The sequence below is a fragment of the Zootermopsis nevadensis genome, unplaced genomic scaffold (genome assembly GCF_977971745.1).
Source record: "Zootermopsis nevadensis isolate Lab colony 2312 unplaced genomic scaffold, Znev_1.0 Znev_ptg000040l, whole genome shotgun sequence".
In the NCBI taxonomy this organism is placed as follows: domain Eukaryota; kingdom Metazoa; phylum Arthropoda; class Insecta; order Blattodea; family Termopsidae; genus Zootermopsis; species Zootermopsis nevadensis.
In genome coordinates this window covers 1215776-1242240 of record NW_028259172.1, presented here as the reverse complement: position 1 = coordinate 1242240, position 26465 = coordinate 1215776, and the positions used below count along the sequence as shown (strand labels likewise).

General features: G+C 36.7%; 1 protein-coding gene and 1 long non-coding RNA gene across 3 annotated transcripts in view; both read right to left on the bottom strand.

The window, feature by feature from the left end:
* Nucleotides 1–26465, bottom strand: part of LOC147871758 (uncharacterized) — a 213571-nt gene that overhangs the window by 53821 nt on the left and 133285 nt on the right. The gene's annotated exons all lie outside the window — the stretch shown is intronic.
* Nucleotides 15625–26465, bottom strand: part of LOC147871761 (uncharacterized) — a 37419-nt gene continuing 26578 nt past the window's right edge. For both annotated transcript variants that reach the window (XR_015538361.1, XR_015538360.1), the window contains exon 8: nt 15625–20522. This is a non-coding gene — a long non-coding RNA (uncharacterized LOC147871761). The remainder of the gene's footprint in view (nt 20523–26465) is intronic.

The following is a 26465-nucleotide window of genomic DNA, read 5'->3' as shown; positions in this document are numbered from 1 at the left end:
TGTGATCCGTTATTCTGTAACTTGCTACCGATCTTGGAAATAACTTCTTCTATTCTTTTCATTGGCTAGTTTTGTTTGCAACGATCAAATTCAGATTCATGTAGCCCTTAAAGTTTAATATTCTTATAATTCCATACAATTTTAGCAAGGTTGTTTTTGGAATTTCTACAGTGCAGTGAACTTCATTGCTTGACACATCCGTTCAATGTCATTCCGTGTTATTTTAAAACAACTGCATCTCAAATAACATGTACTGCTTTATACCATGTCCGCTAATCACAATTTATAATTTCTTAAAGCATTTCATTGCTTTATTCTAAACAAAATTATTTATATTTTTGAGGCAAAATTTTCATGTTGTTTTAATTTGCTATACTATGCCATTTATAAATTGTTCTCTGCAAAGCTCTACTGTATAACCAACTGAATGAAATATGTACTAATGCCATTTAAGTAGAAGTGTTTAGATAATTCTGACTGTCGTTTTCTAACAGCTTCATCAATATATATTAAGAAGAACAGGTGAAAGACATAATCCCTGTCTGACATCTTGATTTATTGATGCTATTTTATCGCTTTATTTATTTTTTATTCTTATTCTCAGCGTTAGCATCTTCGGTAAGTTCCTATTAGCCCGATAAGAACGAGTTTAACTTTGTTAAGTAGCCTACTGGACTAGCACTGAACAGGAATGAAATTCCTTTGGGTACGGTACTGGCACTGGTTTAGAATGTGACGAGATAAATGAACAGTCAGTGCTATTGCACTCATATGATTGATGGGGGTGAAATATGGGAGTGGATAATATCACGTCCGTAAACTATGTACAGAGAAGTATTTGAAGATCTTTTTAATATCTAACGGGAAAGAACACATCTCTAGCTAATCCTGTAATAATAATACAGGCATTATCCTTATATTTAACAGACAAAATTGTATAGTATTTATACGTCAGTAACCAATATACATGAAACTAACCATTAACCAACTTCAACTACGTATTAAAACGGTGTATTTGTAAATAAAACAAAAGTTGAAAAGTGTACCGGAGGAAAATTATTTAAAATGATATCTTTACAACTTTTCACCTCTGACTGATATTGTATTTCAATTTTTTAATACTAATATTATTTAAATAGTTGCTGAATAGTGTATGTAAACGTGGAGAATTTACGAACAAAATTAGTAGTGTAAAATCAGGCTCTGTTTAATTAAGTATTTAACAGCTGTCCAGGAGGGATAGATTAGCGGTTCTCAAGTCGTGGCCCGTCTCTTTGCTTCATACGGCCCGCATACATTCTCTGATACTGTATCATTGCGCAAGCTGAAAAATAGTAAATAATCAGTTTTATGTGGATAATTAATAAACATGAAATCAACACATTTGTTAAGGTAAACTGAATAATATGTGACCCCGTTTGCGGTAAGAATTTATAAATAAATTGCTCTGAGGTTTTAATAAACTGTCATTTACAAATCGGTAGTGCGCGATGAGACAAAAAAACAGTGCGTGTCCCCTGAGGGATTCAACAGGTACAGATTCCCGATAGAAGCCAGACATTTTATTTGCTTCCTATTTTATGTAATTTATTGCCGATACAAATTTATTATTCCATATACAGGATCATTTTGCTATGCAGATAGCGATCATTATTGCTTAAAAATATTGAACTGCCTATCGAATAACGTATGTAAACCATGAGAGAATCTGAATGAAAGGCTAAAACGAGAATCAGGCTTTAATAATGACCAAAATTGACTCAAGTGTAGAACTACGAGAGTGTTTAAACTGCAGTTAAACATTAATCGTTCCCTTGAATTTTATTAACAATAAAGAGAAAAAATATTTTCAGTATAACAGGCGGGTTTTTTTTTGTTATATCAGGTATATCAACACACTTTCTGGCGTCCTCTCAACACTCTACTTCATCAACTCCTTCTTGGTAATTTTGCTAATGTTACTGATGTTTACGTTTATTTATTCCAATTACAAATCCACAGTTACAAAGCTAACAGATCCGAAGAGCGTGCTGTAAACTTATAAATTACTTTTCCCTTTTTTGTCAGTGTTTTAAATGAAAGCCGTAGTAGACCTTAATGAAAGGCAAAACAAACCACTAAAAACCGATGCTTATCCAGTTTCATCCACAACCAATCCTCACTTGCAATTTCACAAAGATCCATCTTAATCATGTTCTCCAATGGCCTTCTCGGTTTCCCAAGTGGATTCCCCGCAAAGTTCTGTATGCACCCCTCTCCTCCCCTGTCCTATCACAGCCACACCGTCATCCCACCAGTCTCTTAAAATTTACTGTATCGAGAATAACAATTAACGAAGTTACTTGTACTGTAATATCGTAAATATGATCACTTAATTCGTCCTTCTTAAGTCTAAATATTTCTCAAATAAATTACGTGTGTATATATTGTGGTCGTCTGGGTTGCGACATCGTATACAGGGTATACACAAAAGAATGGTGCGGTTTCAAAAGTGCCCACTATTGAAACCGCACCATTCTTTTGTGTAGGCAGTGTATAATTTTGTAATTTGATACCAGAATTTCAGAGAAAAGTATCGTATCCATATTCAGCACCCTGAAGACCATAACCGACATATTCACAGGTCAAACAACCTCATATCTCACGCTTTTACTTTGCGTCGAGCCCTCAAACAAACCAAAATTAAAATAGCACCACAACTAACGGTGTAGACTATTCAATTTCAAATTTCGTCGAAATCTGTTCAGAAGTCTCATGTGATCTTTAGGTATGCGTATGTGATTGAAATAACGATGTACTCTGACGACGTCACAGGCACTGGGAAGGGAAACCATCGCTTTTCAAGTAGGCCCATTACGTCTGATGCCCTAGAAGTCTACGTGCTTGGACAGTCTGGCCATAAAGCTCACGGGAAGCGCTTGCTTTGGCACTCTACAGCGAACGAAATGTTTGTTGGACATTTAGATACCGCACATCAATCAGTGTCTTAGTGAAATGGACCGAGTTCGCTCCTGACTTCCAACATTGTGGCCTGTCTTTCCCTCTCGGTATTGTTTCCCAACATTTATTGCACTGAAAGTGTTTGAAACAGGTCACGAACTTATAAATCTACCCCAATAATAAATTATGTGAATTAATCATTCTCAATATTACATTTTGTATGATGCAGATGAATTTGCCAAGAAAACTGTTCGATACTCCACTTAATTCCCACGAAAAGTCAACTAACTTCCAAGAAAAACAGCAAACACACTCTGATATTGGTTTCATATACAGAAGGCAGTATTAAGGTGAATATTTTAGAACTGCAATTTTTATAATGGGTTTTCCGCTGTCTTATAAATTATCTTAGTACAATAATAACATAATCTGTCGCTTATAGGTAAAACACAGGAACTCATAAAACCGATTTCTTTTTATGTCTTTAACGATACTTATTTATTTATAAAGGATAGGTAGCTTGCAAGAGTTGAGATAAGAAGGTAGTCAGCCATTACTAGGAAGGTAATATTAAGATGGTATGGAAGTGTGGACCGAATTAACTTTGCTGTGGAAAGGGGGCAATGCCTGGTTTTTTAAAAATAACAATAAAATTTCGAGTTCTGTGAAAGGTGGGTAATTTCGTGACTAGCTTAGCGACTAATAGATTTTAAAGGACTCTTCTTCATGGAGTTAAACTTCATGTAACTGAGAAATTTATTTCCCGAGCTCACATGTATCGTTCTGCGTAGGAATACGTTCCAAGGAAAGATCTTTTGCTCCTCTTGTAATGTCACGATTCTCAGAGTTAATGTCTGTCTGTCCATTTCGCTACGTTTATTCATCTACTTCCATTACGTCTGATTGTGTACTTGAAGCAGACGTTATAGGGCAAAGGCGCCGATAATAATGATGTTATCTTTATCGTCCTGCGCATTCAGTCAGCGCCGTGTTGCGAATTATTTGCGTGCCAAATCGTGATTCCCTCACTTTCTCACTTCACGGGCGTGTAGCGTGTGCTGCAAAGCGCCTTCCATCCGACCACCCAGTCACAGTGGGATGACGAGAATAACGCAAACGAAAAGTTAATCATCGCTTTTGTCACTTTCGTGAAGCTGTAAGCACACACTTTATTTTCCTTTGTGTGTTACTACACAGTGGAAGAGGAAAGAGACGGGTTTTCGACCTGACTCATGTGGCCTGCATCAGAAACGTATTCCGTGAGGAACCTGGTTTCAGTCCCGACTGCGATATCATACCACGATATTTATTAATTTTTTTTAAAAAAAATGTCTAGACAGTATATTTAAATATGCCACGACCATGATTTACGAAACAAAATAACTGTTGGCCCAAGTTTCGTATTTACAAATATTCTTCGGACAAAATGGATTTAGCGCGGAAACGGTTATAATGTAACCTTAGTCCAGGTCAGCCATGCCCGGCGGCAGGAGCGTGTACGTATATCTTCTGCCAGAGTCCACTGTGCCCTTAAGGTGCTTATATTAACAGTTTTACACCTAATTTACGCCGCGTAGAATCTACAGTATGTCTTTCTCACTGTAAAGTATTCAACAAGTAAGGCTATTGTAGAAATTTTGCATGTGCCACTGTTGCACAGATATCCATTGTCTTGAGTTATGACTCATAAATGCACAAATTGTAGACGTCAGCGAGAAATAAACTTCATGCCCAGTTTAAAAACCCCACAGCAGATTTAATGTTACTCATTATATGCAGAAGGAAGCATATATAAAAATATTTACAGAATTATTGCTCTGAAGTTTAATTTACGTGTTTTGTTTGGATCTCATTTTATATTCAAGCCAATTTGTTTGTTCTAGAACGAAAATTCCTGCAGAAATTATTTACAGATTTTTATGCACAATTCCAGTCGCTCACATTTTCTCCAAAGACCTTGTATGTAACAACCAAGAAGACTGTTTTACGTAAAAATATAAGATTGGAAATTCTAAGACCTACACGGCTGTAGAATTAGAAAGGGGCTAAAGAAAACTGCACAATGAGAAGCCTCTTAATTTTGAACTCTTTGCCAAATATTATTTGGGTGATAAAATCAAGGATGAGATAAGGATACGGTGTGAAGGACAGATGTCGGCCATCTTGTAGACTTGTGTTCTGGAAGCAGTCGGTTAGAATTTTGGCCGTTCACCTATCTATTCTGATAATTTTTCGTGATTCTTCTCAGTATTTCTAAGTGAACGCCGAGATTGTGCCTTTCAAACTGTTTACCTACTCAACATCTATCGGCATCTTCCCGTGTGATACATGCTGTGTTACTAGAACCCAAACAATAACATTTGAGTTTGAAAACAAGGTAGTCAGGCTAAAATTTTTTGTCGTCTTCATCAGTCCCCCAATAAAATTCTATGATACCAACTTAAAAAAAATGTCTGCGAAGTTTCCTTTCACATCCTTTTAAATTCGCCATTCGCGACAAACCTTCCATATTGAGCATCTATTTGAATATTATAAGAATAATGTACGTCTTTTAATAGCCTAGGAACCAGTCAACTTTTTAACGAATGACAGCCTCGTGTGCTACTTAAATTTATTTAAAATCCGGCAACGCTGGACACCAGCGAAGACAATAAGCAATTTAGACAGGAGGTAAACTACAGCTGGAGGGAAGTTTTATTCGTGACGGGGACATTCAACCTTAACATTGGGTGTCAGTCTCATTACGCATTTAGAACTGTATCTGTAACGAGTTGAACCTGAGGTTGACTTCACTCTTTAATTTCGTAGAATAAGGCATGTGCATTACTTACAGGAAGACAGAAATAAGACGCAATCATTCTGTACCAGAAACGTTTACTGTTAATGATATTTTAATTTTGCAATACGACAAATTTAAACGAATATATCCCACTATAGTCATTTATAATCTAAACCTCAGAATAAAGTGAGTTATGAAGCAATTGTTGAGTTTTCATTGTAAAATTGAGTGTGATGAAAAGCAATGAGTTTCTTTTATTGAATACTATTTAAAACACAGTTTAAAAGCTAAAAATGCATTTATGGACAAAATTCGAAATCTTGAACTCTCCAACCATATTAATAATTAATTTTATTATGAGTTTGCAAGGGACTGGGTGTATCACCCCCTCAGTATGGTACATCATCTAGTCCAGTGGTATTCAACCTGGGGTACGCGAACCCCCGGTGGTACAATAAGACATCTTAGGAGGTATGTGAAATTTAAAAAATATATATATATTTTTTTTATGATAAACACTGAATAATCAGTAATATAATTTATTTTTTATTTTGGATAAATGCAGTCCAAACACTCATATAGGCCTACTATTAAACTCCTCTTTATGAAAATTTTCCACACTCCTATTAAGTCATTTTGTACTTAAACTGTTGTAACAATAAAAGTTAAGCTGGGTTTCGTCTTATTTCAGTCAAACTATAGGTTAAAGCTTACAAGCTTACAATGAGTGGAGTTTCGAGTGAAGAATATGTTTGCGTTGACTGACGGACATAACATGGAATAGGAAAACACGTAATTACTTGTTACCCAATCTTCACTCCTTTGGAGCGTCAATGACCTTCTGAGAGTAACACTAGAGCGAAGTAGCCCAGCATTCGGCAGAGAAGACGACAATGATTCTGAGTACACTGACACGTTCAATGGCATCGTGGATTCACGGATAAATGGATTATAGGTTATTTAACAACGCTGCATAATCCGAAGAATTTGCTTAGCGTCGAATGATAAGAGGAAAAATTGAAAGGACTATAAAAAATATGGTGATTTGTTTGAATGTAACGTTCATATATCGATATTATACTGGAGCGACTGAAGAGAATTACGGAATCTACAATCAAGACAGTTGATGGTCCGGTCGAGATTAAAACAGGGCATTCCCCGATTTCAAGTTAAACGCGTTACCACTTGAGCGAATTTAATTGGTAACATTCAACTGGCAAAGGAAAATTAATTTTCTTATAACAAAGATAATGTTATTTTAATTTAAGTTTTAAATAAAACTAAAAGAATAGTTTATATATGTCTAAATCATGTATCAAGACAATACCGTATCACCCATCTATAATTAAATTAAGAGTGCTTTACAGGCTGTAGTACAATCAGGGGCAAGAGGAAAGAATCGAAAGTGAAGACTTACACGAGGTTGGTCAATTATTGGTTCTTAGCAATTTCACAGGACAGGAGATTTAATTAATTGTTCCGAAGAAATGACGTGCTGCAAGATATGCTTGTGGAGATGGATTTGAAAGAAGAGGACACGAAGGAAGATAAATGTGATAAACACAAACCTTGAAGGAGAGACAGAAAGAGATTTATTTATAGAAATGATGAAATTATTAAAGGTAGAAAGGAGGAATGTGAGAAGAAAAAGCGAGTTGAAAACTAGAAAGAGGGAGAGAGTAAGAATTAAAAACAAACACAAAGAGAAAGAAATAGAAAAAAAAATAGGTAAAAACAAATAAAGAACAGAAGAAATTGATATTACATGCTTCGTGTGAGTAGACTGTAACAGAATTAGGCGGTATTTTAATTATCCTATCTACTGAATTAATATTAATAGATTTTCTGCTGTTCATCTAGTCGTGTACTTTCATAACATTTTACTCTGAACTGTACTTACTTCGACCCACGTTTAGAAGTTATTATTCATAAATGCAGAAACCTTCAAATTTTAGCACCGATACGTTTCTGAAGGGACTTAAGGTCCATTGGAAACAAATGAAGTCTGAGTTGGTACAAAGCGCTCAGAGAGGAAGTAGGGACAGAAGACCTTGTCGGATGGGAAATTAATAAACCAGAAAGGAACTGAATAGAACTATAAGAGGGAATATGAAATGAGGAAAAGATAATCCATATATCAACACGAGACGTTATAAGAAGAAGAAGAAGAATTGTTCTGACTATGTAGCGAAAGCAGATTAATATGACAGAATGCTATTCAAACAAGGTTAACGAAGCGAAAAATCAATTGTTCCCGGGCGATTATCCATTAAACTAGAACAGCGTGACGAATTTGTTTTGCCAGAAGAAAAGCAGGTTATAAAATATACATATCCATACCAGCGGGTCGGTGGTAGTAAGGAATCAGATACCAGCATTCCACTGTTTTGAAGACGTGGCGTGACTCAGTGCAAACCGGACAGATTCTATTTAGACCAGTCTTACACAGCGAACAACGCGCCTGGTTCTTGACCAGCTGTCCAGCCATATTATGGATGATTATTAAAAATTATCTGAGAATCACCATTGCATACCAAAAGTGGAAAGAGATACTTTGCTACATGCAGGACTATATTGTAGATGCGATTTACCCAATATTTGTCCTAACAGACAAAATCATGGCGCTCCCTTAATCAAACAATCTCCGTCTGTTATGTTCTTGATCACTCAGGTTTATTTTACGGTCACGTTTTTATGACCACTAAACTGATAACTGCAGAGATCGGTTTCTATAGAAGGCAATTATCGACCCTTCCAATCTTGGTCGATCTCTTCACAGCTCATAAAATCTGTATCGGGCATCTTCTATTATTGACAAAATATTGAATAATATTTGGTAAGCACTTATTTATATAACCTCTCTGAATAAGTTTTACTGAACATAACAGGACCGCAGATTTTATCTGTGTGGTATTAAGTACCTTTTCCGGATCAGATGTCATATAAAGACCTCAAGTTTATTGCTATTATTATTTTTTCAATTGAGGTTTAGCAAATTTATTATAACCGTTATATGTATATACATAGCATTTTCTGAACATGAAATGTTTATAAGACATTATCTTCTATAAAGGAACAAACAATTTATGAAAGTTGTAATTATAAATAAGTGTTCATCATTTTGAGAAGTTAGAAAACGTATAAACATACCATTACAATTCTGATTTTTTCACAAAAAAGTACCCTTTGACTTTTGTAAATGGCCGGTTAAATTTACTGGGTGGTAAATTAAACTCTGAAAATACTAAACTTTTAAAAGCTTCGTTAAATGACAGAAGAAACAATCACGCCTGCAGTGTACTCAGGAACTTTGCTTTGTTTGCTAATTTATTGATGGACGCCATATTAACTGGATAGGTTATAAATCTAATCAAAAAAACATGACAAACTGGTCATAAATAATGAGTCGATGGGTATTTAGAAGGCGGCACCGCGTTGCTTAGCAACTCAAAGAATAATTGAAAGTAACATATCAAATGCTTAGTATGATAGTGAAGTCGCTGCACTCAGTTGAGTTTTATGTTATCAGGAAATGGAGGTATACCTCCAGGCATTCTTAAACTAGCGAAAGGTGTAGCGCGCGTTATTCGAAATTCGTTCAATACTTTTGCAGATGAAACATATGGACAGACGAACATGTAATCCCTCCACATCATGCTTTAATTTTACATACTTTATGTAAAAATCGCAAGCCAGATAGTAATAAATATTTCAAGAATGAGAACATTTGAACAACGTTTATGCATCGAGATATCAACATCAAGGTTACAGAGCTACACAGACTACGAATACAAAATTAAAATTGCTTGCAAAGAACACTTTTTGAAACTATTTACTGTACAGAAAATATCTTTCCTCTGTGGTCACACACTTGTGTTATGTTTCAGTGTTAAATGCGTTGTTTGGATCGGGCAGGAAAGACACTTCGTGTGTAGGCACAAGTCGTGACCTGCGTAAAGACAGCATTGAAACGAAATAAGATAAAAAGTGAGGGAAGATGAACGATTGATGTAACTGAATGGAAGCTATGTGGAACGGAAGAGAAGTAAATCAGACGGAACCAAGAGATGCTGCGATGCTGATACTGTGAGGCGTGATCCTTATGAAGTTACACGATACAACAAAATAGAGGTGAAGGCATGGGATTCGTCTCACTGAACAGGTACAAATTAACATTTACGAATTAGACAGGCATAGAGTTTAATATATTAACATGGCTTGCTGCATCCATCATTAGGGCAATCGCGCTGATGATGGAAAATACCTATCAAATGTCGGTAAACTTCTACCAGACTACACGGCATCTACAACCCAGAAGACAGACATCTTCAGACTCTCCACCGCAAAACCTCAAATACCTTCACTAAAAGTTACTCGTCATTTAAGCTGGATCTCTGAGAAGTGAAACCAGAGTCTAACCGCCTGAGCTATGACTCGGTTATTTCATGAAAATAAGGCAATGTGGCGGAATCTCACATGCACAGATAACGTGCACTTTTTTACTGTGCTTGGTTTCTCCCAAATGTCAACCCATCAAGATACTGACTTTCGTTTCTATTTATCAATAAATTAATCAACCAAACAATCAGTTGTTCAGCAAATCACCATTTCTCTCATACAATTTATAATCCACGTTTGACTTCAATACTCATTTTTTAGGTTTATAACTTTCTAATGCATTGGATAAGATTAAATTCTTTTGTTAATTAGATTACATCTTATAGACGCAGACCCTGAGGCTTCGAAAACTTTGCGCAACATTCTTTAATGTAATGTAAAGTTGTAGACAGTGTTCATTAGTCATTTCGATGTTGACATTCTTTTAAAGACATTCAGTTTACGTAACAACCCATGTTCAGTTTACAATATCATTACTGCTTCATTACCATTTTCTGATTAAGTGAAGATTCACGTTTGACAGCGTAGGACTACGCCCCAACACCCAAGTATTGTGGTTTATCTCAATCCTTCCTCATTCCATCATCAGCCTAATTGTCCTTCGCCTTCATTAATCACAGCTTCAGTAGCAATAGGATGCTCTTCTGAGATGATTCTCTCCATAACGTTTCAAATAGCATAGATAAAGCAGAGGAAACAAAGATGTCAGATTTACATAATTACAATCAGATTGGTGACGCAAACTTGGGTGGTTAAAATAAGCAATCATATATAATACATTGTGTAGTCTGGTAGATATTGGCCGACGTTTCAGAATAGTTTACTGCCTCTATCACGATGGAGCCATATGAGCTTGTAACTCAGTAGACTTATCCATTATTCTGCCTGTGAACTTCACTGTGTACGAAATATACCGAAACGTATTTACATTTCATACAAGTGTCTATAAAACGTTACCAACACAACAACAAATCATACGACTGAATATTCAATTACTCGCCAACACATACTAAATAACACGCTAAGCTGCAATAGCACAGGTAACGAGCAGTGCAATTACTCTGAAGATAATTGGCATCGATGTTTCTGTGTCTATAACTAGAAATAAATACAAGCACGTGTGAATGGTCAATCACTATAGAAACCAATAATGTAAATGCTAGAAAGATGAAGATACATGAAGTTTAATTATATATTGCACATTAAAATGAATAATTAGCTCCTCGCCAGTGTAGGGAATGCCCCTTAGTACCAAGTGCTTAGGCTTGGTTGAACACCAGAACTTTCATTGATGCTGTCAGGAACAAGTATATCGACGCCTCTGGTGGGATCTGAATCCCGGTCTTTCATGTTGTATTATTCTCACATTTTAGTGTATTCGATAAACGAATATCATCCACCGTTCTCCTCATTAAATTCACAGAGAGGTTTGCAATTTTCTGTTTTTATATCTCGTCCACGTAACGTCCAAGTTTCAACAGAAATTTTGTCCAAGTTTTGAATATTTCAATACTAACAAACTGGATAACAACTGTGCTACAGGTTAGTATAGGACATGTGGAGTTGAAATCGAAGTGATTTTTATGACAGTGTACACAAGTACGACTCCACTGTAGAATCTTAATTGCCATTTGTGGATCACATTGCAGTGGTGTTATTAGGGGAATGGAAAATATCAAGGGTTTTTCACAGTACAATAATTTGAATGATATACTTTAATCGATTATTGAGCTTTAAATACTTTCAGAAGTTGGAGAACGAATCTGTAACTATCGAAGATTAAACTTCATTTGAGATGATACATTCTTATATGAATATGAAAGTGCAGTTGAACTTGAACCTCTTAAACTGTTTCTATTTAACTTCATCTGTCTGAATCAATGGCTCCCGAACACGATGAAAAGTGATCCAAATTAATAAAGGTGAAGATGTTGAACCGTGGATTCTCGTAGAAATTGGCCGACGTTTCAGAGGCATTGTCCCGGCATCTGCCTGGAAAATAACGAAATATTTCAATCAGCACAGCCAGTATTTAAGCTGATAGTTGACCCCAGGACCTCCCGTGCACGAAAGAGGAGTGCTAACAACTCAGTCGCGATGTTTGCTATTAGCAGACATAATACAAATTTTAACTAAATTCTCAATAAATCTTGTCATTGTAAGGACAAATCAGGTCGCATTGTGACCCTTTCAACTTAAAAGACAAATAATGTGCAAAGTAAATTCGTTGATAGATAATTTTAATAACGACATTTCAGCCTTAGGATGGATTGCGCTACTGAATGGGTCACACACCAAAGGGACAAAGCCTGAGTTACTGAGGGCTGAAACAAAGGACAGAGGTGGTACAATAGAGGCTTCTGAACAATACGAATGGAAGGCATTCGGCAGAGGAAAATTTGACACCGGACAATAGTTGACATGAATGCTTCTTTGTGGGACAGGCCGGCAGAAATGTCTGTTATTGTTGCTGTTATTATTATCATTATTATTATTGAAGGGGCAGGATACAAAGTAGTGGTTTCAGGAGTTTATAGCCTAGGCGTTCAATAGGATATATATAGTATTTATTTATAGTTCAAGAGCTAGAACATGTTACTTTTCTGCATTTACAGAAATTTTATGGAGCTCATTATGTGCTATAAATTGCTTTTATGTGAAAAGTGATACTTTAATTCAAAATATCTTCATGCAAAACAATTTAGTTCAATGAAAGTGGGCTAACAAATTCCTTCCTAAAGAGCTAAAAATCAAGATAGTCAACAAATCTCCCACCTTTCATAATAAAAGGTTACTTAAGCAACATATTAATATTATCCTCCCAGCTGCTCTGGCAGATACAAATGATGTCATCCTTTTGGGTTTCTGACAAATACTGCAAACGCATTTTTCATCTCTTGATTTACAATTAATGCTACATAACCCCCATTTCAACCTACTTGACTTGATAACTCTAAAAATATTTCGTAAAGAATATACATTATGAAGCTTCTCATTGCGTAATTTTGCCTCCATATTCCTCTGGCTATAACACAGGCCTACCAAAACAAACTTCATGAATATTTAGCAGCTCAGCACTGCGTGATATTAATTTTGCTAGCAGCGTTGGAGTAGCCTAAATGCAGTATTACGGTCCAGGACTTAAATAAAGGTTAGCAGCCTGGATTCTATCAAAAGAGACTACAGGTCTGCCTTATGCATGCCAGTTTTACGAGTTTTATTAGTGATAAGAGGGCTTCGATACTTTATATACGGGGTTGTTGTGCATGAAAGGAAATAAGTAGATCAAGTTTGATATTTGGAAGCTCAGAAGGCGAAGAACGGATTTGAGTAAAGATGACGCTCTCTATATAGAGGGAATGAGGATGTCTTTTACGTATTTTTCTAAAACGTTTCGTGACGAGGAAGAAGAAAGAATTTTTTGAGTATAAAATAGATTATTGTTAAAGATGAGGTTGTTTATAACAAAATGATAAAATGCTCTAAGGTAACAGAATTGAGAAATACAGAATAATACTTTTATAACGCTGGATATAAGTGAGAATTGGAAGGGAAACGGTAGATTTTTATTCTCAGAAATAATATTTGTTCACTAGAACAGAAATTGTGAATTATTTCCCGCGATAAATTTTAAACATAAACTGTTTCGATTATTGTTATTGTGAAGTATATGTTTAATTCCGTTGACAAAATTTTGTCTTTTCTATACTACATCCTTATAATTTGTAGTCAATATCCCATAGTGGACAATTCAATGCTACTCCTGCCGTAATAATAAACCACGCAACATAACACCTATAATACCTCTATCATCAGCTACACATACCGGATATATTGACCTTTATCCATGATTACAGATAAGGTCGCACACTAAACCCCATTCACTACCAATTTATTTTGGGATTTAGAATTTTTTCTCTTTATTTTTTATAAAATTGTACACAGAGAAGATTAGCCGCTTGTTCTGGTGTTGTTGTTAGCAACATGTGCTGCCATGGTGCAGCTGGGTTGATGCGGTGGTTTTGTAACTAAAATCGATGCCTTGCCCCATAATACTGGACAACATACCGCGCACAGATTTCGCCGCTGTGTAATCTCCTGATGTTGTGTTAGCGCCGTTACCTGAGTTTTCCACAGACGTGACCTATATGTAGTTATATGAAACCCAGTAGCTTGGTTTCTAAGGAGATATTAGGTGTAGGAACAGCGAACAGTGACGTAGTCTATTGCAGTAAGCCTCCTAGCCAAATATTAGGTCATCTTCAGGATTTGGATTCTCTGCAGGTTTTCATACTATCAAAATTTTACAACTTTTTATTTTTTATATGAACAATTTATTTTATATTCTATGAGACAGTAGTCATTACACTACCCTAATATTCAAAAGATCCCAGTTCCATTTCAATCGCAACAACGAATCTTAAAATAAATAATACTGTTACTGTCACGATAACAGCCAATCAGGTTTTCATGTGACTACAATGATAACCAATCAGTTTCGATCACAAGACGAACCAGCTACAGAAGTGATGTGCATTATTACCTAGCACTGCGTAATTAATGTGAAAAGGAACCAAACTCTCTGACAAACAAAAATGAAAAGTGAAAACTTTCATACCGAGCCATATATATTCTTCCTTTCACTACTGTGTCCTCACTGAGGCAACATGTTCTGACAGTTTCATGTCCCTCGAGGTGCTATCGCTCGCTGGCAGACAGCCCATACAGAATTAACTCAATTTTCTTATTATAGTGTAAAGGATTCAGCTACGGCTTTGTACTGAACAGAATATAGGGCCACTGGACTACAGATGGAACCATCTTGAATGAAAGAAATCTCTGATCTATTCTATTTCATAGATTTATTTCCAAAGAAATCTGGAAATAATGCCCTGGAAGAGAACATAATTGTGAAAGGAACTTTCTATCCATGATGTAGCTGCACTCCATCTATTTCCTTTCTAGACCGGAATTTAAAAGTTTCGATATTTTGTCTGAGGGCGTTCATTGATTGAGCCCACTTGGAAGAACGTCGATACTATTTCTTGACTATCTCAAGTAATTAACTAACTTTTCCATCTTTTATGTAACCTGAAACTGCTTCGCCATATTCATAAATGCCGGCCATTGGTCCCTGTAAAGAGCCAAATTAATATTGTCCACAACCTCACACCATGTTCTTTTAAGATCTGTTTTTATATTGTCATCCCATCTACTCCTAGGTCTTTCAAGCCCCTTGCCTTCAAATTAAAGAACATAACAGACAAGAGATCGAGTATCAACTACTGTATGAAATACGTGCTATCAGTCTTTTACCTAGCTCAAAGATCATAAAAATAATTTATCGCATTGCAGATACAGTGGAATTCATTCTGTAACGTTTTTAAGAACGCAGGAAGAAACTATATTATTTCTTCTGACACAAGTTTTGTTGGAAGTAGGAAATATTTTTCGTTGACTGAAGTTTTTTATTTACCATCTGCTGCAAACAGTGAAAACATAATGCATTCCATAGTAAATTACATTTTATTTTCGTTCTCAATTACATAACCAAAGGTTGAGAAAGCGTTAATTGCACGAGATGTGCAATTTTTTATTATTATGTCGTAGCCCTGAAATAACTTTTAATTAGAACTCTAAATTCCCAGAATTGTATTTAACAATGAATATTATCTGCAGCCATTTTAAATTGTGTAGTTGAAAGTGATTCTAAATAAAGGAAACATTCTTTAATAAAACAACACTACAACTAATACAAAACATAAGGCAAGGTAACAATCAGTGCATGTATTGTCAGAAACCTTTCAAAAATCATATGAAATTTGTTGATCTTCTGGGTTGGAGAGAGACTAGGCCTAGGCAGGATGGGATACTGATATTAAGATAAAACTTCATGAAGTAGATCCGGAGGATGTCAATTGATTCATGTGAATCAACACAGGAAACAGTGGCAGGCTCTGAAAATGCAGGCGGAATGTTCCTCTGAAATGATGGTATCTACCCACAAGTTTACATTACGTTACACCCCCAGAAGACCAAAATGAACACTTTCAGAAAGCAGTTTTGACAGTTGTAAATTGGCTGGAAAATTAGTAATTTCCTGCGCAATCTATTTATGCCTAATCTTCGTTAGGAGATTCTTTTTTTGGGTTTATGCATAAACCGAACAACTACACTGATTCTACTGACTCGTACTTCAATATCCGATAAAAGCGGTCCTCTAAATTTTTACCGCACGTAATCCGTCAACACACACAAAGAGATTACCGTTCACTTTGCTCTTGGATGACACACATTATCTGCAGGTGAAAACTTTATCTTCTTAAGCATAACGTATTATGATGTCATGGTTGGAAATCGCACACACCTACGTTCGTCCGAAATGTTGGTATCTACCTAAAGCCGAAATGGCGTCAACCCATGGGATCTGTATAGATCTATTAGCATAATGTCACAAGGTTGTAAATAGTTATTAAGATTGCCTTAACATAATGGTCATCGTTTGTTGCTTGGGAAGTAAGCCCGTAAGACATTAAACTGTTGAAGTTTTGTGTTTACGTGTTCTTGCTATCTCTACTGTGTATTTTATAAGATTTAATTAAGAAACAAACTCATTGTCAAAATAATTCATATAAAGAGAAAATTATAAAAGAGAAATTATGACAATAGGTCAATGTGATACACGTTGCGTCGGACTTACGTATTCTGAGAGTTATCGCTTCTATGAGTTATGTTTCCCCATCATTATCCTCGTAAAAAACTTTTAGTTTTTAAAATGAGAGTCAACAGTAACTGAATGCAATAAATTTAAACACGAATACCAGCAGAGAACGTAAACATCTGTACGGTTAGAGCAGTTAGACAAATCACCAATAGAACTGGTGTTTGAAGTATGAGGAGAAATATTTGTAATGAGTAGTAATGAGTTCTGGGAACTTACGACAACTTCTCTTCAGCGATCTGCTGAATGTTTGAGACAATGGTCAATTTATTATACCAGTGGAATGTAGAACACTGATTATTGTCAGGAATGTATTTATTGCGCACAAAGTTTACGTAGTTGTCTTCAGTCGCGCCTTCTCTTTAGCAGCTTTCATTTCCACCAAGTATGCTACATGTCCAACTCATCACAATTCCTTGATTTAATCGCAGCAAACATATTATGGAAACAGAACAAATTATGAAGTTTCTCAGTTATTTTATTTTTCCATCACAATGCTACTTCCTGTTTCTCAGTCAGCACTTTTTTTATTGTATCAGATGCTGTGATCCACATCTTGGAATGTTTTATTTTGTTTCTGTTTACTGTCTCTCTTTATAACACGGATCGACTCTTAACCTTCCACCCCTTCCATTTATCACGTCAAGTCAAAATGAAAGACACACACACGCAAGGAGAAACAAAGATAGAACAAAGGGAACAAAACAACAACTAACAAAAAGTATTTACTTCCAAACCTAACATGTATCTGATGCCTTCGGAGAGACCAACCGTTCAACCAAGAAGAAATCCAATACCGTGAGACAGTGGACAGTTCTGTCGTTCTGAAATCTGCCGGTGAGAGGGCGAAAGAGAATGAAAGGTTGTAGAAGAAATGAAATTGATTTTTCTTCATTCTGTCTTCATCTTTTTTTATTATTTTCTGCACTTTAAAACCTTGCCGAGACATTTCTTTCATTACAACACCCATCACGTAGTGCACCAAAAATGGTTCACTCTGAGAGTGCCTCACAAACTTCACCCTTCACCCTACATTCCACTCACTGTAGGAGGATACTTTTTGTTCAGGACCCGTCAACTCTTTTGAGCGCGATGCTGAATGTGACGGCGATTCCAAATGTTTGGCGTCGTACTAATTCCCTATTGCTTCTTTCAGTAGCCCCTTATTCGAAGACACAGAATATGGCCCAAGTCGTCCTGTCATTGCCTTTTGTTTAACATTTACTGTTTACCACATACGAATTCATATCCTTTGCGAAAATACATCTATGCTTGAAATAAAACATCTGAATTACGAGTACATAGGATTTGTGAATTTCAAGGCGAGTACAATCAATAAAATATTCTCGAGCAATCAGCCGCGTTAACTGGTTACAGTAATAAACCGACGTTTCGTTAACCAACTCTGTTCTGATGCGACTGGATACCTCGGAAATCGCTTGGCGACAGAGTATTCTTTCAGACTGACAAAGAAGTAGAAACTTTCTTTACGTTCAAAGTAATTTTTATACAAAAATTTCTTATTATTCTTCTCGATAGAGCAATAGTTTCTTTATTTCACTGCAAAACCACTGAATGTTGTTTAATCCTGATGCTGCTTGTCTCTCTGCTGTGTACCTAGCAACCGTAGAGAAGCGGTGTGTAATCAGAGAGAAGAGAGAATGGTCTTTACTTTTCAAACACGGAGCAGGTACTCTTGGTAGGTTGCTGAATTCGTTACTAGCCATGATTACAGAGAGCAGGCGAGCTCTAATCTGTCCTAATTGCTAATTATGCAAATCAAGGGGGAGGAAGAGACCTGGAGCATTTCTCTCCTTCATCCATTCCAGTTATTCGTGCCCTGCGTCTAATTCTCTCCCCTTCGTGATAGACTAAAGCCGGTAATTGGTATTTCCTTTACTACAGAACTTACTGATCTACTACTTATGACTGGTTCAGGAATGTATTTTGTGGAATACCGAATCTGGAGTTAAACTGCTTTATGGCTTATAATTGAACATTAAATTATAGCTTTACATCTTACATATCAGTTCAGAGACGTTTCAGGTAAAGTGTTTAAATAAAGTGGCTAAAAGCTAAAACCCACCTGTTGAAAATGTACTATAACTTTGTTTTATGTTCAAAGTTCATTAAATATTTTAAGAAACACGCAAAAAAATTTGAGGGTGAGAATTATTCGTAATAATATAATTGTTTGAAATATCTTAATATCAGGCTGAATGAGATAATTAGTGTTGTTAAGAGGACACAGAGGGCTGGACCTGTAGATCGGACGGAGAGGTAATAAATGCTTACTCATATTTAGTATATAAAACTTCTGGAAAGTGGCTTCTTGGAAGACAGTAAGTTATCTTGACGGAATATAAGTACTAGACCATGTAACGAAAGAATACTGATTGTTAGTCATATTTAAGAGATAATTAAGCTGAAGTTTCTAACTATGGCAAAAATTCTCATAATTCGACAAGCTAGCTGCCTAGCCGCATCAATTATATTTGTTGTATTTCTTTAAATATATGTCAAATTAAAATGCCTGAAAATGTGCGACCTTGGCGACCTGGAGAAATTGGCGACTTATGTTTTGTCATGTCGGGTATGGTTAGATATAATTAGGATTACAAGAGGCTTGGTAAGACTTGATCAGGCTTAGTTAAAATTGGTCATGTTCGGTCATGTTTGGTCTAGTTTGGTCCGATTATTTTGGTTTGGTTTTTGATGCATTAAGTTAGATAAGGTCAAGGCAGGTTGTGTTGCAATATTGCATAGGCTACTTTACGACTTGCGACTTTATTAACAGCGACGTTTTTAATGACTTTGGCGGCCTGACGATATTGGAGACCTAGTCGTCTTGGTGAAATTGCGACCTTCGCGATCTGGTGAATTTAGGGACTTTTACGACCCGCCAAACTTGTTGCAATTTCTTTTGTACGGTTTCCTTACCGAAATTACAAAACCAGCGTTGTTCGTGATTGCAAAACAAGAAGAGATGAACATTATTAACAAAGAAGTATAATCCGTCTAGTCCCTCAGCGTGAAAATCCTGAGTAACACCTCTGGTGGGAAAAGGAAGAAAAACGCGATACAGGAAAAGACGACGCACTTGCTGGATGAAGGTGAGAGGGGTGTGCTGAAGAAGAGGATAAAGTATAAAGAGATCGGTGACAGCAATGTAGGAGCAGAGGAAAGGGAAATGAATAATCGGATCCCATTTTCTGTGTGACGCCAGCCGCGTCCCTCCTACCAATCCGTTCCTTACTTATTTCTACCGACAGTGGCGGATTTGTAGAGTAGGCTACTTTTGGAAGTGGGTGAAAGTAGCGTCTATTGTTTCTGTCTGGATGCAAGCCACTGAAAGCGTCGTGGTTTATTCGATTGACAATGATTTGAAGAGCTGCATTACTATTACATGTCTCACAAGGACACAGTGAATGGAATACAACCAGGTTCATTGAATAAAGCTATTACATAATACACGTAAGCTCACTGCGTCCTTCAAAAAAATGTAAAAAAATTCGTAAATATAGTAAACGTAAAAAGCAGTCCCCCTACACGGCACGTAGGTCGTTTTGGGGGGGAGTGGAGGTGCAGCTCCTACTCATTCTTGACCTCGGCACTAGGTGGGGGTGAGTGGTCAGCATCAGGTACAATGAGAACCACTGAAACTCCAATATTTGTGAAATACACCTGAAAGCAGACCATATATAACATATTAATGGTATAATAAATCAGTTGCTACAAAACATCATCAAAATATTCTTGTCATTAAATATCTCAAGAACCAATATCTTTCACACACTAAAAAATGTATTAGTAAAGCTATGAATTTGAAATACCAAATGGTAGAAGGATGTATATTAGAAAATGCCTTAGCACCATGATATGGGAGATTCATCGAGGTGACGTTAAATACTTCCTTAATCTCGATACATGAAGCAGAAATGATTGGATCCACTCCTCAACAGCTTTTCTCCCCGGATAAAAAGTCCGTGACCCCACTTGTTGCAAAGGACACAGAATTGTTCCGGGATGATTGATACCGAAGAGCAAAATTCGAACCCCATTCTTCCAGTTCGTAGCTTTAGACTTTATCAGTATCCGTCGAATGTCTGTCTGTACGCGGATAGGACGAGAATAATCTTTGCCCTCACCGGGAAAGTAGCTTAGTAATGGCTGAGCTACCCTGAATCTCGATTATATTGATATCTGGAAAAGATAATCAGCCAAAGCTTAGTTTTTGGAGACCCCCAATTTCGAAACTCAGCACAGACATTTACACAGGCAAAAACCGCTTTCATTCATATCCTTTACAAACCATAATTTTCTGTCATCCTATCATTTGATTCAAAACGCTACATGAAAGAACTCAGTAAAATAAACAAAGATATAGGGAATACCACAATGACGCTTTGACTGTTCACGAATTTCCATAAGAATAATTATTCAGTCATTCAGTATTTAAAATATGCTTTGTTTTCTGTCAAGTTACATTACAACTGCTGTAAAAAATACAATAACAAAAAATACAGCGCCATAAAATGTTCTTAGTTTGGAACATAAATTTCCGGTAGAAGGAAGCCGGTAATCGGCTTTCCAACTCCCTAAGTCTATACGTATTTTCACACATTAAAGTTATATATATATAGAGTGTTACGGAAAACAACTACTTTGCAGTGAGTCAGTTTTACATACACAATTTTAGTGATTTAATTTAATCTCCGATAGAGCCAACATTCTGAACAAAGCCACCAGAAAATAAAATTGTTTTTGTATTTAAATTATTTGTTATGTTTTCTAATACTGTAGTGGTTGTTTTGGGAACGGTATATTAATAGAGATCTCATGAATCTATACAGGGTTGTGACTATGTTCCATTAATTACATCACATTTATTTTGCACCTAGTCCATATTATGATATATTTAATATAAGACAACGTGCCGTATTAAGATTTTATTCTACTCCAGTCTTTAAGATTTGGCGTAGACCTTACTGCCTAAGGGGAAAAACAGCTGAATAATATAAAACGGATCTTACAATGTGATGCTTGAAGTTGTGGATTAAATTAATCTGATTTAGAATATCATGGATTAGCAGATAATGAACCTTCTGGATTATAAAACATATCCTTGACCAGATATACAATTATCTTTCAAAACTGGCTCTGTTTCATGAAGTTGGTTAGCAAAAATTGTATTCAGATTATATTACTGCAATGCTTACATTTTAGAATCCACCACTGAATTCTTTACTGACGTTTACCTCGCTTTGCTACGCATACATGAATGGAAATAAAAGATAAAGTGGAAGAAACATTCTATTATTTGTTTGATATGAAATAAACGGCAAACGATCATCACGACAAAAGAGAAAAGACGACTTCATACTGAGTACCTTCTAGTCTTTTTACTGTTATCGAAAAGTTTCACAAGAACTCTCGGAACGGAAATCACGTTGCAGGTGACGGAAAAATTAAATCTTCAAAAACAGAGATGGGGAAAGTTCATCTTTGACGAAATAAACACCGAGAAACAATGATTTCAAAAGTAAGATATCAGTCAGAAACAGAAGCGGTAAATAAGCATCAGATAAATAAACATTAATATTAAGAGCAAGGCTAAATCAAAATCAGAAAGAGTTTCGAAGTTTTGAAGGCGGTGGAAATACTGCATCATCTGTGACATTGTGTAAGTGGTTACAAACGTATCGGAGGAACGTATCGCCTACATGTGCAGGGTATAAGTGATACCTCCCTCAAGATAACAAGGCGTTGTGATCCAGAAAATCACATGCCATAAAATTGAAATAGCCAGACAAAAATTAATGTAGGGCTGTCATACCGAATTTGAACGTGATGTTATGTTATTCCGATGCTGTGACTAGCAGGCGGACGAACGTGAATAATGTAATAGCCTGTGTCATGTTCAATTTTAGTTTTGAAACAAACATATAAGCCGTAATTTTATTGCAGAGTTCAAATGTAGCTGCAGAGAACTTGGAAATACATGACTCCTTTGGTTTACTGACTGAACAGTCTCTTTTAGGTCGAATATTATTAAAATACATGGTACGCAGTATTTACACAGTCGTTCATAATACAATTCTTCAAATTTTTAGTTTATTTTCTTACGCTTGCTAAAATGAATATGTTTATAACACAGAATGAAAATTACTTGAAATAAAGCGATCATAAGTAGTTCAAGGATCCGGTCAGGAAAGCTAGCAATGGCTGGGTTTCGTCGTCACCCAATATCTGGTTGGATGATCATTCACCTCTGCTTAGGCATGTGAACGTGAGGCCAGCTGTCAAGCTAGTCGGCTTTGACTCTCTGGTGCTGTTACCCCACGGATTTAATTTTTAAGTAGTTCAAGGAAATATTAAGGCATTTTATTGGTGCGTCTGAGGAAGATAAAAAAGGTCCCACTAGGATATACGAGGTGCGATCGGAAAGTTTCTAGACTGCGCGTATAAAAACACGTACACTTATCTCAGGTATTAAATTAATCCATCACCCTCGAAGTAGTTCCCCTGGGAGTGAACACAACGATCCCAGCGCCGCTGCCAAGCCTGGAAGCATCCCTGGAAATCTTTCTTTGTCAGCCTGTCAAGCACCATCTGCGATTCTGCCTGAATATCTTCTATCGTCTCAAATCTCCTTCCCTTTAGCTGAATTTTTATCTTTGGGAAGAGGTAGAAGTCACACGGAGCTTGGAAAGGAAGTTGGGGTCGGTTCTTGCAAGATCTTTGAGCTCCTGACAAACGATAAGTCGATTCTGCTTCTGGTCTTCAGACAGGATGCGTCGCATGTGGAGTTCTTCCTTTAGAATCAGCTGACAGGTCCCATAGCCTATCCCAACAATGTCGCACAAGTCGTTGATGGTACGACGTCGATCTTCGTGAATGGCCTGCCGAATCTTCGTAACATTTTCTTGGCGTTGTGCTCGAAGATGGTCGTCCAGAACGCTCGTCATCATCGACAGAGGTTCGGCCATTTTTAAAACGTGAATGCCACACAAAGGTTTGTGCACGACCCATTGCGGACTCCCCAAATGCTTGCTTTAGCATTTCATAGGTTTCCGTAGCCGTTTTGGCGAGTCTTTGGCAAAATTTGATGCACACGCCATTCCGAAATCGCAGGAGGGTCGGTGTAATGCACTACCAAAACGCCCGTAACTAAGAAACAAATGCTAATTCGATGATGCCGGCTGGGACACTGATTCACTATGAATGTAGGCCGCACCCCCTAGCGGCAGAAGCTCGTACTACATCCGGTTCGCCCTCTATTGACACAGTCTTGAAACTTTCCGATCGCACCTCGTAGACCTCCTACTAAAAATCCAATTCGGCACTTTGCAAATACTAAGCAATAAATTTAACCTCCGGTCCTCCACGTCAGAATCATATCGAAATCTTCTCAATTTTAAAATCGTATATACTTAAGTAATTCAATCAGATGTGAAGTTTTCACGGAGAGAAAAAGTTGGCAAGTCGCCTCTTCCACCATAAAGATGGAGGTAATACGTTCCTCTGACATTTTGGTAACCACGTACAGGACCCCAAGGCTTCAGAACCCAGAACACTATAATCGATAATTCCGTCAGTGTCTTCTACGTATATTACAACATGACAAACGTGATCATAAAACTAGTATTACAATTATACAACACAGTTTCTAGTAGCCATACTTTCTTTGATATATTTAAGATCGTAATGGCGGCCTTTGAAGTTTTATTTGCAGCACTCCACATTTAAAGGTGGAAGGAGGACGTCGAAACTTAACAGGGCTGGTTTCGCTCTTCCCCCCATAACATCGTGATTCTCACACTTTATTGAGCAGATGACAAAGAGCACGTTAGAAATCCCTTCCTGCATAAATCCAACACCCTCTTAGATCCTATATTTCAAAGCAATAAAGCCGAGATAGAAGTGGCAAGATATTGTGAAAGATAGTAACCTTCCTTGTGGATCTTTACGAGATATAAAAATTTGCATGATCTTATGATTCAATAATGGGAAGAAATCTGGTACTCTTATTGTAAAATTACCATATTTCAGATTTCACTCGTTTTCAGAGGTTCTATATTATAGAGATATCTACAGCATCAGTACTAAAGGAGAAATGGTGTAGATGCCTTACTAAACTTTGCGGTCGTGTGTGGTTAAAACTGCTGCTTTGTGTTCTGGAAGTCTCGGGATAAAACATCGCCCAGAGTAGTTGCTTGGTGCTGTATGATTTCAGACTGTTCACAAGAATTAAAGTTCCACTTAAAAGGGTATTTATTATATTATATTATATTATATTATTATTATTTAGTGTTCTGTCTGACGACAGGTCCATATGAACAGGATCCTTCCATCCTTTTCTCGGACTGGGACCTGCTCATATACGTTCTTGGCAGATGATCCAGAAGTGGTTTGCCATTGCCTTCTTCTGTGTGTGAATGGAGTAATTGTTAGGATGCCACGGAGAAACCGGGGAAGAAGCCCCCGGAGGAAAACTCCGTGTTGCCTAGACCACGGCTTTGCCCAACACAAGTTATAAATTCGGGCACCACCGGGAATCGAACCCGAGACCCCAGGATTACAAGGCCAGCGTTATAATATATAATATTAATAAATCCAGGAACTATGTTTGGAGCAGAAAATAATATTGGGAAGAAGAATCACAGAGAAGACTAAATAGTATTTGTGATAACTGTTATGCCAGTCGCAAATACATGAAAATGAACGTATACCGTTGGAAAGTTTACAACGTATGACAGCTCAAACAAAATTAATTCCATGGGGCATAGTCCTCATTGAGAAGCTATTAGTACGTCCAGATATTCAAGAAACACCTTAAAGGTTTGTTAACGTGTTCATAACAACCCACCACCTGGCTCTGTCCTGAACCAGTTGGCCTTTGTGTTCAGTAAAGCGGGACTTACTGAATGCACCTCATGTATTGAACACAATTCAGGTTTCTACAATCTGGGCGTGGTTAAATTCCTTAAATAGGCCTGTAAATAAGCACGTGTTCAAATAACTAACAATACAAGTATTTTTAATTGTTGTATTTTACAAAATCATTTCTAGATACTGTCAGAATAAGACACTAATAAACTGTCTCGCTGATTTATTAAAGCCAGTGATTGAACTGTACAGTTATTCTGTAGCTGATGAACCCAACATACAGACTTATGTTTTTAACAGTCAGATTTATATCAACAAGTGTCCATGTAATAATTCATTTCTGTCATCCGTTAAAGATTAAGACCATATTTTTCTTGTTTTCTTTTGCTCATTCGTACATGGACCAACATACTGAATGTCAGATTTCAATCTACTCCTCTATATTTCAAAACCTCACAGTTCGTCTGTCAGTCTGTCTGTACACATGCATTACCACTCAACATTCGAAAAAACATCTCAATTTCTCTATTACAAGCACCCCCTTGCTAAATTATTAAAAGATCTTTTTTTGGAATCCAGCATAAAATTTAATCAAAATTGGGTTAATTCTCGAGTTATTTGTTTATTTGTATAAAACAATACGATTTCAATAGCGTACCGCTATATTTCGAAGGCGCTAAAAAGATTGGTTTATGAATAAAAACCTTAATAGAAGAATGTTGACTCCTATGAGCAAAA